Below are 17,599 nucleotides of genomic sequence, written 5' to 3'. Positions count from 1 at the left end.
CCATATAGGATCTGTATTTGTCCATTTCGAGGCTACTGGAAGTTGTTTTGAATGACAGCGATTTTTTTACACCGTATTAGACATGGTAACGTGGTGTGTGCTTAGTGTTTCCATATTTTTGTGCACCCACTGTCCTTAAATAAATGGGGCTAAGATTTTAAACGAAGCGCAATTATTGTGTAACGAGCGTCAGGAGACGACGGGTTCTGCATACCAAAGTATTCAGGAAATATCACTGAACAACTTTATAGGTGGAGTTGTGGTTCGCCCTGTGTGTCACTGACTGTTTAGTTGCCTTTGCGGTGCTCCCCCTTTTGAAAATTTAATACATTCTGGTCTAAAGAATGCACTCATTGTCAGTTATGAAGCTTGATCGTTTAAATGCGAACATTTTAGGTTAGGCTTTACCGTTACTGTTATTGACATTAAATGAAACAACAAGTTTACTGTTACCAGTCACCCTCGCATTCGGGAGGACGACGGTTCAATCCCGCGTCCGGCCATCCTGATTTAGATTTTCCCTGATTTCCCTAAAATCGCTCCAGGCAAATGCCGGGATGGTTCCTTTGAAAGGTCACGGGCGGCTTCCCTCCCCGTCCTTCCCTAATCCCTAATCCGATTAGACCGATGATCTCGCTGTCTAGTCTCCTCCCCCAAACAATCCAATCCCATCCAACCAGTCACCGTTTTCTTTATCTCCCCGACGCGTTTCTAAGGTTTAAACCTCAATCATCAGGTCGATTTACATTAGTTAGTATGACATTTGTGTGTGTCTTGTAATACGATTTTTGGAGGTACTTGTGGCGCTGTCTAGTGGAGAAACAAGACACTATTTCAGAACATGGTTATGGGTTTCTTCTGACAAAAAATTAAACTGATATCTAACGGTAAACATAAAATAAGTAAAACAGAGTACCTCCAGTGGTAACAGGTTCCTTTCGCTGTCGTAACACATCACACGTATACTGTCATATTTGTAAACAAATATGGCGTCTGGAATCTGCTGGGTGCAAGGTTCATATAGCAGAAGAGAAAATATTATCGCAAAGTACAAAGAATATACATCGTAACAACATTATTACAGAATAATTTTTAAAAGATTTGGAGGTTTTTGTTTTGAGGTGTCGAATACATGTGTGTGTACTTCAGGTGGCATATAAATCCGATTTTGACAAGTTAAAACAGCTTAAACTTCATACTCGTTTATACAATCAGGTGAAATGTTAAAATGGCTTAAACTTCATACTTGTTAATAACGATCAGGTGAAATGTTACAGAATTTAAGTACAATAATCATACTGGCTACTGCAATATAATTATACATAAGTAACAATATTTCATTGGGATCAGTAGACAGATGTGAAAGGCTGGAGGCAGAAGGAGAGGAAGAGAGAGAGGGAAAGTGAGAGAGAGAGGGAGAGAGAGGGTGGAAAGAGTGACTGTACGAGCAAACTTTACATGGCAAGGGGCCTTATGATTACATGTTACATACCGGGTGATCGAAAAGTCAGTATAAATTTTAAAACTTAATAAACCTCGGAATAATGTAGATAGAGAGGTAAAAATTGACACCCATGCTTGGAATGACATGGGGTTTTATTACAACCAAAATGCAGGATGGCGCTCCACCCCATATTGCTAGACGCGTGAAAGATCTCTTGCGCGCGTCATTTGGTGATGATCGTGTGCTCAGCCGCCACTTTCGTCATGCTTGGCCTCCCAGGCCCCCAGATCTCAGTCCGTGCGCTTATTGGCTTTGGGGTTACCTGAAGTCTCAAGTGTATCGTAATCGACCGACATCTCCAGGGATGCTGAAAGACATGCTTTACAGTGCTGTTCACAACATTATTCCTCGCCTACAGCTATTGTTGAGGAATGATGGTGGACATATTGAGCATTTCCTGTAAAGAACATCATATTTGCTTTGTCTTACTTTGTTATGCTAATTATTGCTATTCTGATCAGATGAAGCGCCATCTGTCGGACATTTTTTGAACTTTTGGTTCTAATAAAGCCCCACGTCATTCCAAGCATGTGTGCCAGTTTGTACCTCTCTATCTACATTATTCCGTGATTTATTCAGTTTTCAAAAATATACTGACTTTTTGATCACCCGGTATATTAGCTGCCTAAAGGTTAGGGTAATACATTGGTTAACGCTTTAAAATATGCAGATGGATATACAATTTTTGCCAGTAGTTGATGTACATATTTGTTGAAATTTCACTTAAATACGTATCCAGATGCTAAATTATATGACAGCAGATGGTTAGAGGTAATAGTGTCGTTTTGTGTATGCAGGGGTCTCACAATTCGAACTATGTAGCTGTTAAATTGTTATTCTGTCCACACGAATCTCTCCATAGCCGAGATCGCTGGTCGTAGGGAAAACTGTCTCATCAATATTTTTCCAGTGAGGGAAGAAAAGCAGTGACGCATTCCAATTGCTGAGTGCGTCAGTACACACGATTGAATTGCAAACTTCTTCACAGTGTGTCGTACACTGAGGACTACTGGTAGTCCTTGCGCCATAGATGGATGTTAGACTGCGTCCGGCTTCAAACACAGAACACGTGCAACACGTCTCTTTGTGTGGCCATCATCTGCAGCAGCACAGAAATATTCGTTTTGTAAATAAAAACCACCTTTTCCTAGTTGCAATGTATTTTATTCATTCCGGTCGCGTTTCGTCTTCTTACTCGTATTTTAAGGCATCCTCAGTGGAATCTAGAATGATACAATTTTGTTTTGATATGCGATATTTGTAGATTGTAAAGAGTCACGTCTTGTTTTTTACGTAAATAAGTGATAACTTACAGTTATTCGAGTTTTTGGCTGGTATCTGCGTTTTCTCTCATCTGGTCACATGCTGTAGGTCGCGCTATAACTTCACTTACGAAACATATGCTCATATTCACGTTACGAACTTTTTCCTTCACAGTTTTCATGTTCTTAGCGCTAATGCCTGTGGAGTACTATTATTTTTCTGTCACTAGTTATAGATTCACAGTTTTCGGTAAATTATCTACAGCCAGTGCCAGAAGCATAAGAGTCCTCCACAGCAACTAGCGGAAAGAACATGAAAATTGTGAAGAAAAGTGTTCGTATCGCGAAAATGTACTTATGTTCCGCAAGTGAAGCTGTAGAGCAATCTCCAGCATGTGAACAGATGAGATGAAACGCAGATGCCACTCATAAACTCTAATAACTGTAAGTAATCACTTATATTCGTAAAAAAAACAAGATGTGAACTGTTTTATAGTCCATACATATCGCATATCAAAACAGTACTGTATCATTCTAGATTCCACTGAAGATGCCTCAAAGCAAAAAAGGCGAAACGCATCAAAAAATAAATAAAATACATTGACAATGCCCAGCTACTTCTACATGTTATCTAAGGTTGTAGTGAAGTATTAAAATCTGATATTTTGGTGTAATATTTTCCATCATTCATTCTATTAGTATGTTCCATACACAAATAACTTTTAAAAATAACGCGGTGACGCAAATCATGACTACCTTGCCCAAAGGGGGACGATATCGGAAACTAATTACTATGTAGACATATTGGACAGCCATTGTCTGTTAATACGTACTTTTTTTCTCATTTCTATGACCTCAGAAAGAACGAGCGCTTTTCTTCCCAGAGAAGCATCGAAATGATGTATGCGGTAACTGAACCGTGTACCGTTTCAAGAGCTGGCTCAAATGGCTCTGAGCACTATGGGACTTAACATCTGCGGTCATCAATCCCCTAGAACTTAGAACTACTTAAACCTAACTAACCTAAGGGCATCACACACATCCATGCCCGAGGCAGGATTCGAACCTGCGACCGTAGCGGTCACGCGGTTCCAGACTGCAGCGCCTAGAACCGCACGGCCACACGGGCCGGCAGTTTCAAGAGCTCATGAAAAACATACCGTGGGAACAGCCAACCTCATTGCTGTGTCCCCTACGCCTCGTCAGAGGTTGATACAACTACCATCTCGTCCTTGTCGGTGGTTGATTTATCTCAAATTGTAATATTATTCATAGATTTCTCTTACTTTTAATCTCGACAGTGATTATAAGAATTACTTTCGCGAATACCATACTATCAAGAGAGTATTAATCAATGTAACTGATGACCTACAGCATGTGATATACAGTCGCCAGGATGAAACAATGACACATATTCACTGCAGAAACGACTTTCATACGATTACCTTCAACTCCTTGCTTTAAAGACTTTGCGAACAAAAGTTTTCTTTTCGGCCGTGCAGTGATTCGCCAGCAGTTTTCACAACGGTGCATGTCTGTGAATTACATAGTTATGCTGAGAGTACGTTTACCAACAGCATCAAACTGCTCATTCGTAGCCGCTTATTGTTGGCGCATATATGTCAGTGATACCTCTTCCACTCTACAAACGAAATGACACAGTGGTAAAGACACTACACTCGTATTCAAGACACAAATGCTGCGCTGCTTACTTTCAGTAAGGTCACTGTCGATTTATTGACCCATCCTCTGCCTTACGACCTTGTGCTCTGTTTTGAAACGCAATCAGCCTTTGTTTACATGCATCAAATGTGAGGCCCAATTCTATTCAAATGAAATAAGCTATGACCAAGTACACCACAAACTATGGTTCACGGAAAACAGAGAGTTGTGAGTATCATTTAACAGTCTCACGCCGGTGCAACAATACTTTACCCTTTCTCCTCGATTCAGGCGGCAGCAGAAAATGGCACGCTGTGGGCGAGAAGCGGAGCACTGTGGCAGCTGTAAAGTCCTGAAGCGTCCACGAAAATTTGCAAACTACTGATTATTAGAACGCTGGAAACTTCCCTGCCAGAGCCCTGACATCGCGGCAGATTTCAGTGTGAGGTGCACCCGATCACGGGTCTGGCCAACCAATTTGACTCACAGGCACAACGGTGCGTGCTGGAATTGCAAACGTCAGATGACCGACTCAGTTCACGATACGTCCGAGATGACAAGCAGTTCCACTGTTGATATAGTTGGAAACTGCTCCTGGCACTTTGTCCTCCACAAGTCTCATCCACTGGGGAATGACCCAAAGTTCTCCTCTAGGGGACGATCAGAAGTTGAAGAAGGCAAAGAATTCCAATCACTTTCCACTAAGGCTGGGTACAGGAGCCGAATCAGCAGCAAAAAACCTGCCTCCACATTGTTCAAACAAATGAACTATCCTCCAGTCATTGAATCTCCCCTCTTGACAGTTCTGTTGGCCTAGTAGCCAATCCAGATACAGCACTGGAGGAAGCAAGCCTCTGCTTTGGATATCCTGAGGGGAGCCAATCAGCGACTCAAGATCTCTTTTACCTGAAAAAAGAAGATTTTAGACTAGAGAGGCATCGCTCTCACGGTAAGCATGTCCATGTTTTGGTAGAAAACGGCTACTGAGATGGAACCACATCCCTCATTTATGGATAAATCTAATCTTTCCAGGCCAACGATTTCCAATTTCTGAAAGAAGGCTATTAAGCTTCCCAGACTGACGTCCCCATAAAATATAGGCTTTTGCTGCTCGCTGAAAGAACTTGGCGTCAGGCTTGTTACAGTCTTGCCTCCACTAAACACGTGCACTAGCCGCTCTGTTCTGCATCTACATCTACATGGATACTCTGCAAATCACATTTAAGTGCCTGGCAGAGGGTTCATCGAAACCACCTTCACAATTCTCTATTATTCCAATCTCGTATAGCGGAAAGAATGAACACGTATATCTTTCCGTACGAGCTCTGATTTCCCTTATTTTATCGTGGTGGTCGTTCCTCCCTATCTAGGTCGGTGTCAACAAAATATTTTCGCATTCGGAGGAGAAAGTTGGTGATTGGAATTTCGTGAAAAGATTCTATCGCAACGAAAAACGCCTTTCTTTTAATGATGTCCAGCCCAAATCCTTTATCATTTCAGTGACACTCTGTCCCATACTTCGCCATAACACCAAACGTGCTGCCCTTCTTTGATCTTTTTCAATGTACTCCACGTATAGTATTCTACAAGAGGATCTTCTGAAAGATGATGGACTAGCGTAGTGTACGCAGTCTCCTTAGTAGGTCTGTTAAATTTTCTCAGTGTCCTCCCAATAAAACACAGTCTTTGGTTAGCCTTCCACACAATATTTTCTATGTGTTCCTTCTAATTTAAGTTGTTCGTAATTGTAATACCTAGATATTTACTTGAATTTACGGCCTTTAGATTAGACTGATTTATCATGTAGCCGAAGTTTAAGGCGTCCTTTTAGCACACATGTGGATGACCTCACACTTTTCGTTATTTAGGATCAACTGCCTCTTTTCGCACCATTCCGATATTTCCTCTAAATGGTTTTGCAGTTTGTTTCGATCTTCTGATGACTTTATTAGTCGATAAACGACAGCGTCATCTGCAAACAACCGAAGACGGATGCTCAGATTGTCTCCCAAATCGTTTGTATATATAGGGAACAGCAAAGGACCTATAACACTGCCTTGGGGAACGCCAGATATCACTTCTGTTTTACTCGATGACAATGAGTTTTCCTGTCATTATGCATTACATAGGGGTGCGTGGATAGTTTTGATCAGATAGTGTTGCGAGGTGCAGGGGTGAAGAAGAGTTTTTACCTCTTTCATTCCGACGAATTTTGCATGAGAACGGGAATTGCACTTGACCCCTCCTTACCTACCATCTACACTACTGGCAATTAAAATTGCTACACCAAGAAGAAACGCAGATGCTAAACGGGTATTCATTGGACAAATATATTATACTAGAACTGACATGTGATTACATTTTCACGCAATTTGGGTGCTTATACCCTGAGAAATCAGTACCCAGAACAACCACCTCTGGCCGTAATAACGTCCTTGATACGCCTGGTCATTGAGTCAAACAGAGCTTGGATGGTGTGTACAGGTACACCTGCCCATGCAGCTTCAACACGATACCACAGTTCATCAAGAGTAGTGACTGGCGTATTGTGACGAGCAAGTTGCTCGGCCACCATTGACCAGACGTTTTCAATTGGTGAGAGATCTGGAGAATGTGCTGGCCAGGGCAGCGGTCGAACATTTTCTGTGTCGAATGAAGGGAAGAGCCACGGGTCATAACACATCTGAAATGTAACGTCCACTGTTCAAAGTGCAGTCAATGCGAACAAGAGGTGACCGAGACGAGTAATCAATGGCACCCCATACCATCACGCCGGCTGATACGCCAGTATAGCGATGACGAATATACGCTTCCAATGTGCGTTCACCGCGATGTCGCCAAACACGGATACGACCATCATGATGCTGTAAACAGAACCTGGATTCATCCGAAAAAATGACGTTTTGCCATTCGTGCACCCAGGTTCGTCGTTGAGTACACCATCGCAGGCGCTCCTGTCTGTGATGCAGCGTCTAGGGTAACTGCAGCCATGGTCTCCGAGCTGATAGTCCATGCTGCTGCAAACGTCGTCGGACTGTTCGTGCGGATGGTTGTTGTCTTGCAAACGTTCCCATCTGTTGACTCAGGGGTCGGGACGTGGCTGCACGATCGATTACAGCCATGCGGGTAAGATGCCTGTCATCTCGATTGTTGGTGATACGAGGCCGTTGGGATCCAGCACGGCGTTCGGTATTACCCTCCTGAACCCATAGATTCCATATTCTGCTGACAGTCATTGGATCTCGACCAACGCGAGCAGCATTGTAGCGATACGATAAACCGCAATCGCGATAAGCTCCAATCCGATCTTTATCAAAGTCGGAAACGTGATGGTACTCATTTCTCCTCCTTACACGAGGCATCACAACAACGTTTCACCAGGCAACGCCGGTCAACCGTTGTTTATGTATGAGAAATCTGTTGGAAACTTTCCTCATATCAGCACGTTGTTGGTGTCGCCACAGGTGCCAACCTTGTGCGAATACTCTGGAAAGCTAATAATGTGCATATCACAGCATCTTCTTCCTGCCGGTTAAATTTCGGGTCTAAATGGTTCAAATGGCTCTGAGCACTATGGGACTTAACATCTGAGGTCATCAGTCCCCTAGAACTTAGAACTACTTAAACCTAACTAACCTAAGGACATCACACACATCCATGCCCGAGGCAGGATTGGAACGTGCGACCGTAGCGGTCGCGCGGTTCCAGACTGAAGCGCCTAGAACCGTTCGGCCACTCTGGCCGGCATTCAGTTATGATTCCAAAATTCCCCCACACTGTCTCAGAACATCATTCGCGCCAATTTCGAACAGGGCTTTATGACGTCAACTAGCCTCAGTTTAAGTTGACCAGTCATGCCTCTGCTATTCAGCTGAGGGCACTGAACTTGCCGTTTGATCGGCTACGAAAACAACGTGCCTAGATCACCAGCCATCCGGCGCCAGACAATTGCACCCAGCAGGGCACGGTCCACAAGTATTCTCAGAATCAAGAGGACAATGCAGTCAGTCGGTGCCACGAATCTTCGCTCCGGACGCGCCGGAACGGTAAACACACAAAACTGTGGCGACACTCAGACGTCTCGTAGGTCGTTTCGCACTGTATATAGTAGGCGAAAATTGACCGACGTCAGTCGTTCCGCCAGGCGCTTGAGCCCATTGTACAACCCTCCTCTGTGCAGCTGGTCCCGGCGGAGATTCGAGTCCTCCCTCGGGTTTGCGTGTGCGTGTTTGTCCTTAGGATAATTTAGGTTAAGTAGTGTGTAAGCATAGGGACTGATGACCTTAGCGGGTAAGGGCCATAAGATTTCGCACATATTTGAGCTTTTTTTTTTTTTTTAACAACCCTCCCAGTATTCGGAAAAGTGCAGCCCCCAACCGGAAACGCAGTGTGCCGCGTCCTCCGCTGCTCGCCTTGCACAGGCCACCCAGGGAAGTAACCCAACATGCATAGGAATCAAGTAAAAAGTATTTTGAGCTCTCAGTACAAATACTCTCATTACAATAACCTTATTCGGTCTGTTACCACCGTGCAATGACCAGGCCCCCACAACCGCACGAGTGGTCGACTGTGAAGAGCGGCCTGCCGCGGTGGCCGTGAGGTTCTAGGCGCTTCAGTCCGGAACCGCGGGACTGCTACTGTCGCAGGTTCGAATCCTGCCTCGGGCATGGATGTGTGTGATGTCGTTAGGTTAGTTAGGTTTAAGTAGTTCTAGGTTCTAGGGGACTGATGACCTAAGATGTTAAGTCCCATAGTGCTCAGAGCCATTTGAACCATTGTTTTGTGAAGAGCGGACAAACTGAATAGCTGGCCGGCAACCATTAGAGTGGTAAACTGACGCGCGGAGTTCGAATGTTTATACATCGCTTTTGGTTATAAAATGCCTTCCTTTGAGTTAGGTCACAAACATAATGCCTCATTTAAAGACGTTACTACAATATACTTTTTAATTTATGAACAAACAGCAACTAGTGACTGTTTATGAATTTATCTTATGTACTACATGGAATCTGCCGTAGCTAAAAGTTATGTAATGGACCCCTAGCATTTTTCGTAGTTCATTCTACATCTATATCTACATCCATACTCCTCAAGCCACCTGACGGTGTGTGGCGGAGGGTACCTTGAGTACCTCTATGGGTTCTCCCTTCTATTCCAGTCTCGTATTGTTCGTGGAAATAAGGATTGTCGATATGCCTCTGTGTGGGCTCTAATCTCTCTCATTTTATCCTACTGGTCTCTTCACGAGATATACGTAGGAGGGAGCAATATACTGCTTGACTCCTCGGTGAAGGTATGTTCTCGAAACTTCAACAAAAGCCCGTACCGAGCTACTGAGCGTGTCTTCTGCAGAGTCTTCCACTGGAGTTTATCTATCATCTCCGTAACGCTTTCGCGATTACTAAATGATCCTGTAACGAAGCGCGCTGCTCTCCGTTGGATCTTCTCTATCTCTTCTGTCAACCCTATCTGGTACTGATATCCCACACTGCTGAGCAGTATTCAAGCAGTGGGCGAACAAGCCCATTGTAGCCCACTTCCTTTGTTTTCGGATTACATTTCCTTAGGATTCTTCCAATGAATCTCAGTCTGGCATCTCATTTACCAACGATCAACTTTATATGATCATGCCATTTTAAATCACTCCTAATGCGTACTCCCAGATAATTTATGGAATTAACTGCTTCCAGTTGCTGACCTGCTATCTTGTAGCTAAATGATAAGGGATCTTTCTTTCTATGTATTCGCAGCACATTACACTCCACATTTACAATAGATGTACGCAAAATGCATACAAATACTCGAAGGTTTGCCCACTATGTTAATAGATATTTTCTGACTCTGCCTTCCTTTAGATTTTATGACGAGAAGTGCGTTATATATGGCATAGTGGTTTGACAACTCACGACCAAATTATCAAGTTTCAACCTAACCTAGGCCATGAAAACACTTCCGATCAGCCAGCTACAACAAACAAGACTTTAGGCAGGCATCCAGTATCGCACTAGTCACAATATTTACTTTCGAAGATGTACACTTCAGTTGATATGTGTGGTTTTTTCATCAGTTTCTGAGCAACTTCATAGCCCCACAGAATGAAACATGTGAAATAAACAAGCATTTGTAAAAGTACTGTCAAAATAACAGTTACTGTTCAAAAATGTAAAGGCAGTAACGTATCGTAGTTAAAAATAAAATATGGTTGACAAAGAAAAATTTACCTTCTGCTGTATATGGTTTGGAAAAAGAAAGACAGGTGGAACAGCATCACAATTCAGCTTTCTGCGGTTTACGTAATTTGTAAGGAAACAACTTTCTTCAAAATGATCCGAACATATAAAATGGTATTCTGTCGGTCGGAAATCTTGCCTCCTGACAGCGTGTAACCATTTTTGTAACAGCTGTGGTTTTGAGAAAGGAAACCAGCAAATAGATGCACAGACATTATGCTAATACCGTGTTACAAAAACATTTATTAAGCAAGTGCACTGACATACATAACAACTTAAAATATCCACATGCCTGTGAAATATAATATTCGTTCCTTTCTCGAATTAATTTGTACAATTAATCGCTGCACAACTCTTCACCATTGTACTTCTTTTGTTTAGAACGTACAGACAGTACAATTACGAGTAACAAATACTGTATGTACGGCCCAACAAATATACAACGTTGAATCAGGGTCTTCATAAACAACAATACTACACAACACATCATACTACAATCACTATAATGGCGTCCAGCCGAAGGTTCAAATTATCCCGCGACTGCAGCGCCATCAGTGAGTCTAGTTATTTTTTACAAGGTCTTTGGCAATGACACAGAGCATTAATAAAATTGATCAAAATGAGAGACGACATGCAAAAGAGGGCATGGAACCTCCCAGTATATGTGGCGAAGAGAGAAGTTGATTATCTCGCAATAATGTTGCTTCTGAATCTTCAGAAACAGTTGTTAGTGGAAACGGTGCAGTTCCTTACCCATGGCTCAGGCACGGATGGCACATGACGCGCAGAGAGATTCCTGGCAGGCTCCGTGCGAGAAGGGCAGAGAGGGCAGTGGTCAGTGGGCAGTGCCCTGGGCGCGTGTCAGGATGCGCCGCGAGCGTCGCCGCTGCTGCGGCTGCAAAAACCGCTTCTGGGAACTCCGCCGTCCGCCTCAAGGCTGAAGCTGGCCGTGGCGCTCGCGCACTCTCGCCACCGATTCTACACGTATTCCTCACCAACGTAACTTAGCGATCGGCGTCTCTGAATGCTAAAATATTGTTATGTTTAAGCTTCAGCTACTGACAAGCATATTCCATGGGAAGGAAGATTAACGTGGTTCACTCATATTCGTAAGGACTAATGAAGCGTTAATTGAAAGAGAAGTAGTCGTTCCATTTCCGGGAGCAGACATTAACTGCCGGGAGAGCTGTAATTAATGAAAGAAGCTAGCGTTAAACGTCTCATAGGTGACGAGATCTAGGGTTGCATAACAATGTTTACTTACCTAACCTGGCCGTCCAGTTCCTCAAGTGGTAGATTATACGTGTGATCTCTGTTTTTTCCTGTTAGCAGAACTATTACCTACAGTAACATCGCTTCCAGCGTCCGTTCTACACTAATTAGCCAAAGAAACTCGCACAACTGCCAAGTATCTTGTAGCGCCCTCGCGAGCACACAGAAGTGCCGCAACACGACGTGGCATGGAGTCGACTAATGTCTCAACTAGTGCTGAGGGGAACTGTCCATATAACCGTAAGAGTACGAGAGGGTGGAGCTCTCTCCTGAACAGCACGTTGCAAGGCATCCCAGATATGCTTAATAATGTTCATGCCTGGGGTGTTTGGTGGCCAGCGGAGATATTTAAACACAGGAGAGTGTTCCTGGAGATAGTCTCTAGCAATTCTGCACGTCTGGGCTGTCGCATTGTCCTGTTGGAATTGACCACGTCCGTCGGAATGCACAAGGCACGTGAATGTACGCAGGTGATTAGATAGAATCCTTACATACTTCTCACCTGTTAAAGTCGTATCTAGACGTATCAGAGGTCCCATATCACTCCCACTGCGCACGCCCACACCATATCAGATCCTCCACCAGTCTCTTCCTGACATGCAGGTTCCATAGATTCATGAAGTTGTCTCCATACCCGTACACATCCATCCTCTCGATACAATTTGCAACGAGACTCTACCGACCAGGCAACACGTTTGCAGTCATCAACAGTCAAAAGTCAGTGTTGACGGGCACAGACCGAGCGTAAAGCTTTGTGTCTTGCAGTCATCAGGGGTACACAAGTGGGTCTTCGGCCTCGAAAGCCCACAAAAATGGTTCAAATGGCTCTAAGCACTATGGGACTTAACATCTGAGGTCATCAGTCCCCTAGACGTAGAACTACTTAAACCTAACTAACCTAAGAAAATCCCACATATCCATGCCCGGGGCAGGATTCGAACCTGCGACTGTAGCAGCAGCGCGGTTCCGGACTGAAGCACCTGAAACCGCTCGGTCACAGCGGCCGGCCGATAGCCCACATCGGTGATGTTTCGTTAAATGATTCACACGCTGACACTTATTGATGACCCAGCACTGAAATCTGCAGCAATTTGGTTAATGGTTGAACTTCTGTCTGGTTGAACGATTCTCTTCAGTCGCAGCGATGTTGGAAATTTGATGTTTTACTGGATTCCTGATATTCACAGTACACTCATGAAATGGTCGTAAGCGAAAATCCCCACTTCATCGCTACCGCGGAGATGCTGTGTCCATCACTCGTACGCTGACTATAACGCAACGTTCAAACTCACTTAAATCTTGATAACGTGCCATTGTAGCAGCAGTAACCGATTTAACTACTGCGCCAGACACATGTTGCCTTATATAGGCGTTGCCGCCTGCAGTACCGTATTTTCTGCATTTGAATACGCATGCCTACACCAGTTTCTTTGGCGCTTCAGTATATTCCCCTCCGCTCGTCTTTGTTGGGTGTCCCCGTTCTTTCTTGTCATCTGTCCTTATCCCCTCTATTAACCTTGCCAGGCAGTCCTCCAACATCTGCCAGACAGGTCCAAACCACTTCAGTGGTTGCTCTGGCATAGTATTCTACACAGGCTTTACATTTAAATTTTTCTGAATTCTTGTGCTTCGGATCCTGTCCCTCCCAGTCTTGTTTTCTCCTCTTTGGATCTATCTCAATTCTCCTGCTCGGCTTTGACTTCTTGTTCGCTTACTCATTATTTAAAATTCCCAGTTGTGGGTCACTGTCGGTATGTAGGCATTTATGGTAGCCCCGATCTCCAGCCGTGGCCGACCATTCTGTGCCGTCCGGCCGCCATGTCATCTTCTGCAATGGCGTCATTCGTATGCGCTACGGGGACTCGGGGTCAGCACATCGCTCTACTGGACGTTGTCAGCTTCCCCTATCTGGGGGCTGTTACTTTTCGACTCCAGTAGCTCCTCAGTTGTCATGCCACCAAGGGAAAATTCCTGAAAGAACCGGGAATAATTGAACCCGGGGTCTCCGCATGGCAGTCACGCACGCCTTCGTAGCTCAGTGTTCATTACATATATCTGTTGATAAACCCGGTGTTGCCCGAGTATTCATCTTGGTGTTGGTAATTTCCTGTTAGGAGCGAAAACAAAATATGAACTGTGTTTGCAGTGAACTGTTTCTGTACGATGGGAGCAGCTGCTTTCCGTGCCTACAACGCGATTTTGTAAACATCTCTATGGCAACGCCTCTTCATAGCCCTATAGACGGCTGTTATTTTGCCTTTGCAATTCGCAGTTTGCGCTTCGCCGTAGAAAGCTGTCAAAAGCGCTGCCAAGTGTCAGTGGTTTCTTTCAGTTGACTTTAGGAATGTCCTGTTAGTAAAGAATAGATGCAGTAAAACTACACGTACCATGCGACATTTTTTCACTCGCCTCAATGTTTATTACATCATGTCTATTGAACTACTTGTGGTACCGTTATATAACTTTGTAGTTGCGTTTAACGGCATATGTGGATACTGTCTCCAAACTGTGTTCCGAACAGAAGTAATAGCGAAGAAGTAATAGATTTAAACGCCACGCACAATTAGGCAGTTTTTCACGCATCTCATTGTTTATGACGTCATATCTCCTGAACTATGATATGCAGGTAGTTCTTACCCCACAGTGATTGTTAAAAGACAGCAAGGTTCAAAAAATGGCTCTGAGCACTATGGGACTTAACATCTGTGGTCATCAGTCCCCTAGAACTTAGAACTACTTAAACCTAACTAACCTAAGGACATCACACACATCCATGCCCGAGGCAGGATTCGAACCTGCGACCGTAGCAGTCGCGCGGTTCCAGACTGCGCGCCTAGAACCGCTAGACCACCGCGGCCGGCAAAGACAGCAAGGGATATGTGTACCAACTTTGGTTGGAATCAGACGAGTGGTTTAGGAGGATATGTGGAACACACACACACACACACACACACACACACACACACACTGATGAGCCAAAACAGTATGACCATCTGCTTAATAGCTCGTTTGTCCGTCTTTGGAACGAAGTGCATCACTGATTCTGCGTGTCAGGGATCCGACAGTTTGTTGGTAGATTTGTGGAGGTATGTGGCATTAGATGTCGAGACACAGGTAATAACGGGCCTCTGGTTTGCGTATGCGATGATGGCACCCGATAGCGACCAAGATAGGTCCCATAGGATTTACATCAGGCGAATTAGGTCAATGATAAATCAACATGAGTTCACTATAATGCTCCTCAAACCACCTTAGCATTCTTCTGGCTCCGAGACCATTATACCGCTGAAAGATGACATCTCGGTGAGCGAGGAATCAGTCATGAGGGGGGATGGAGGTGGTTCGCAGCTGTCAGCGTGTCTTCCATTACTACCACAGGTCTTATGCAAGCGCAGGAGAATATCTCCCATAGCATAATACTGCTCTCACCAGCATACATCCGTGACGCGCTGAACGTTTCGAGCCGCCGTTCACCTTGATGACGGCGTTTGTGGAGACGACCATCGACGTAGTGTAGCAAAAATCTGATTCACACGAAGAGCCAACACGTTTCCATAGATCGATGGACGAGTCCCAATAGTCCCGTGCCCACTGCAGTCGTAAATGACGATGTCGTTGGGTCAACATGTGAACACATATGGGTGGTCTGCTGTAGAGTTCAATGTTCAACAATGTGCGATGAACGGTGTGCTTCTAAACTTCTGCCCGTGCACCATCACTTTGCTCTTTCGGCAGAGATGCTATAGGTCACCAGCTACCCTATTTTGGAGTGCAGGCAAACCTCCGAACCCCATGTTCTGTGAAGAGTCGTAGACGTTCAACCATTTAACGCCTAGTGGTAGTTTCGCTGTCCTACCTCTTTCCATATAAGCTCACGAGAGTGGCAAGTGAACATTCGACTAGCTTCACCGTTTTCGAGATATTCGTTCACAGGCTCTGCGTAATATTAATCTGCCCTTTGTCAAAGTCGCTTGTCTCAAAGGAATTTCCTCAATTTCAGCGATATCTTCGCTAGCGTGTTCCCCCTCCGTATCTGCTTCGCTTACGTACTTTTGTTACCGCCGGCCGCGGTGGCCGTGCGGTTCTAGGCGCTTCAGTCCGGAACCGCGGGACTGCTACGGTCGCAGGTTCGAATCCTGCCTCGGGCATGGATGTGTGTGGTGTCCTTAGGTTAGTCAGGTTTAAGTAGTTCTAAGTTCTAGGGGACTGATGACCTAAAATGTTAAGTCCCATAGTGCTCAGAGCCATTTGAACCACTTTTGTGACCGCGTCACGTGCCCGCAACGCCATCGGGCGACATCGAACGTCGCGGTGGGCAGTGGTCATAATGTCTAGGCTTATCAGTGCACATACATACATTTTTATAATATGTATGGATATGCAGGCTGTAACGGGTATATGTGCAGATATTTCTATTGCTGACTGAGGATGACGTAGCGAACAACATTACATCAGTATTTACGTCATCTGCAGACTAATAATTTTAGTCGTTACAAGTCTTATGTTTTTAGGTTTGGTTAGCACCTCGAAGTACATGTGGAATCACCAAGACATTAATGCTTATTTTTTCCCTGGGCAGTAGGTCACATGTTGAAGAGTGCACGATTGGATGCAAAACGGTTAACCTATACTGACAGGTGTAGTCCACTTAGGGTGCAGGGTGACCGTGCAGAAAACATCAGGTCGTAATTATTGCCACATGTCTAAGAGAAGACTTTTCGACACAGAGAAGAAACAACCAACACGCTAATGTGTTTACATATTAAGGTGCTAGAAGAAATGGCTCTGAGCACTATGCGACTTAACTTCTGAGGTCATCAGTCGCCTAGAACTTAGAACTAATTAAACGTAACTAACCTAAGGACACCACACACATCCATACCCGAGGCAGGATTCGAAGCTGCGACCGTAGCGGTCGCTCGGCTCCAGACTGTAGCGCCTAGAACCGCACGGCCACTCCAGCCGACAAGGTACTACATTGTAAGAAAATCTACACTTATAACCGTTAGAGAAAAGGCGCAATTTCGCTTTTTGCAACGTGTAGATGGTGCCATCTCAAAGAAATACTGCTGAGAACATACTTGATGCGTAGCCCAATACCAACGGAGAGCATCGGTTTGTGTCCTTTTACAAACAAAATGATTTTTAAAGCGGAATTGTACGTTACCATTCGACAGAGTGCTTCCAGATTACTCTAGCGCAGTATTCGTTTTGTCAATATTAATTAACAGGGACAGTAAAATACGAAGAATGACTACTGTTCCAGCAGCGACTGAGTAGCGCTGTTGCACGGCGGTAGCAGTCTGTGTGGGTAGAGTTGCACACGAGCTGCTGCTGGCGTACTGGTTATTCTTTCTGTCTTACTTTCCATTTCAATACATATCGATTAAACGAATATCGATATAGGCACATCTGGAACCGCTGTATAGAATTGGCACGTAAAATTCCGCTTCAAAAATCATTTTGTTTGTAATGGTAAACAGACCGACATTTTCCATTGACACTGGACGCCGCATGAAACAAGTGATCAGCAGTAATTGTTTGGGCCACTCCATCTGCACCCCGAAAAAACGAAACTGTAAATAACCATTGAAACACCAGAGAAAGTGTGCCTGACGACTCTTAGGAGAAACATCTGTGTGAATTTTACAGAAACGTGTACTGACGAC

Source organism: Schistocerca americana, chromosome X, assembly GCF_021461395.2.
Source record: "Schistocerca americana isolate TAMUIC-IGC-003095 chromosome X, iqSchAmer2.1, whole genome shotgun sequence".
NCBI classification, from domain to species: Eukaryota; Metazoa; Arthropoda; class Insecta; order Orthoptera; family Acrididae; genus Schistocerca; species Schistocerca americana.
The sequence above is the reverse complement of the archived record's forward strand: the minus strand, read 5'-3'. Positions refer to the sequence as shown.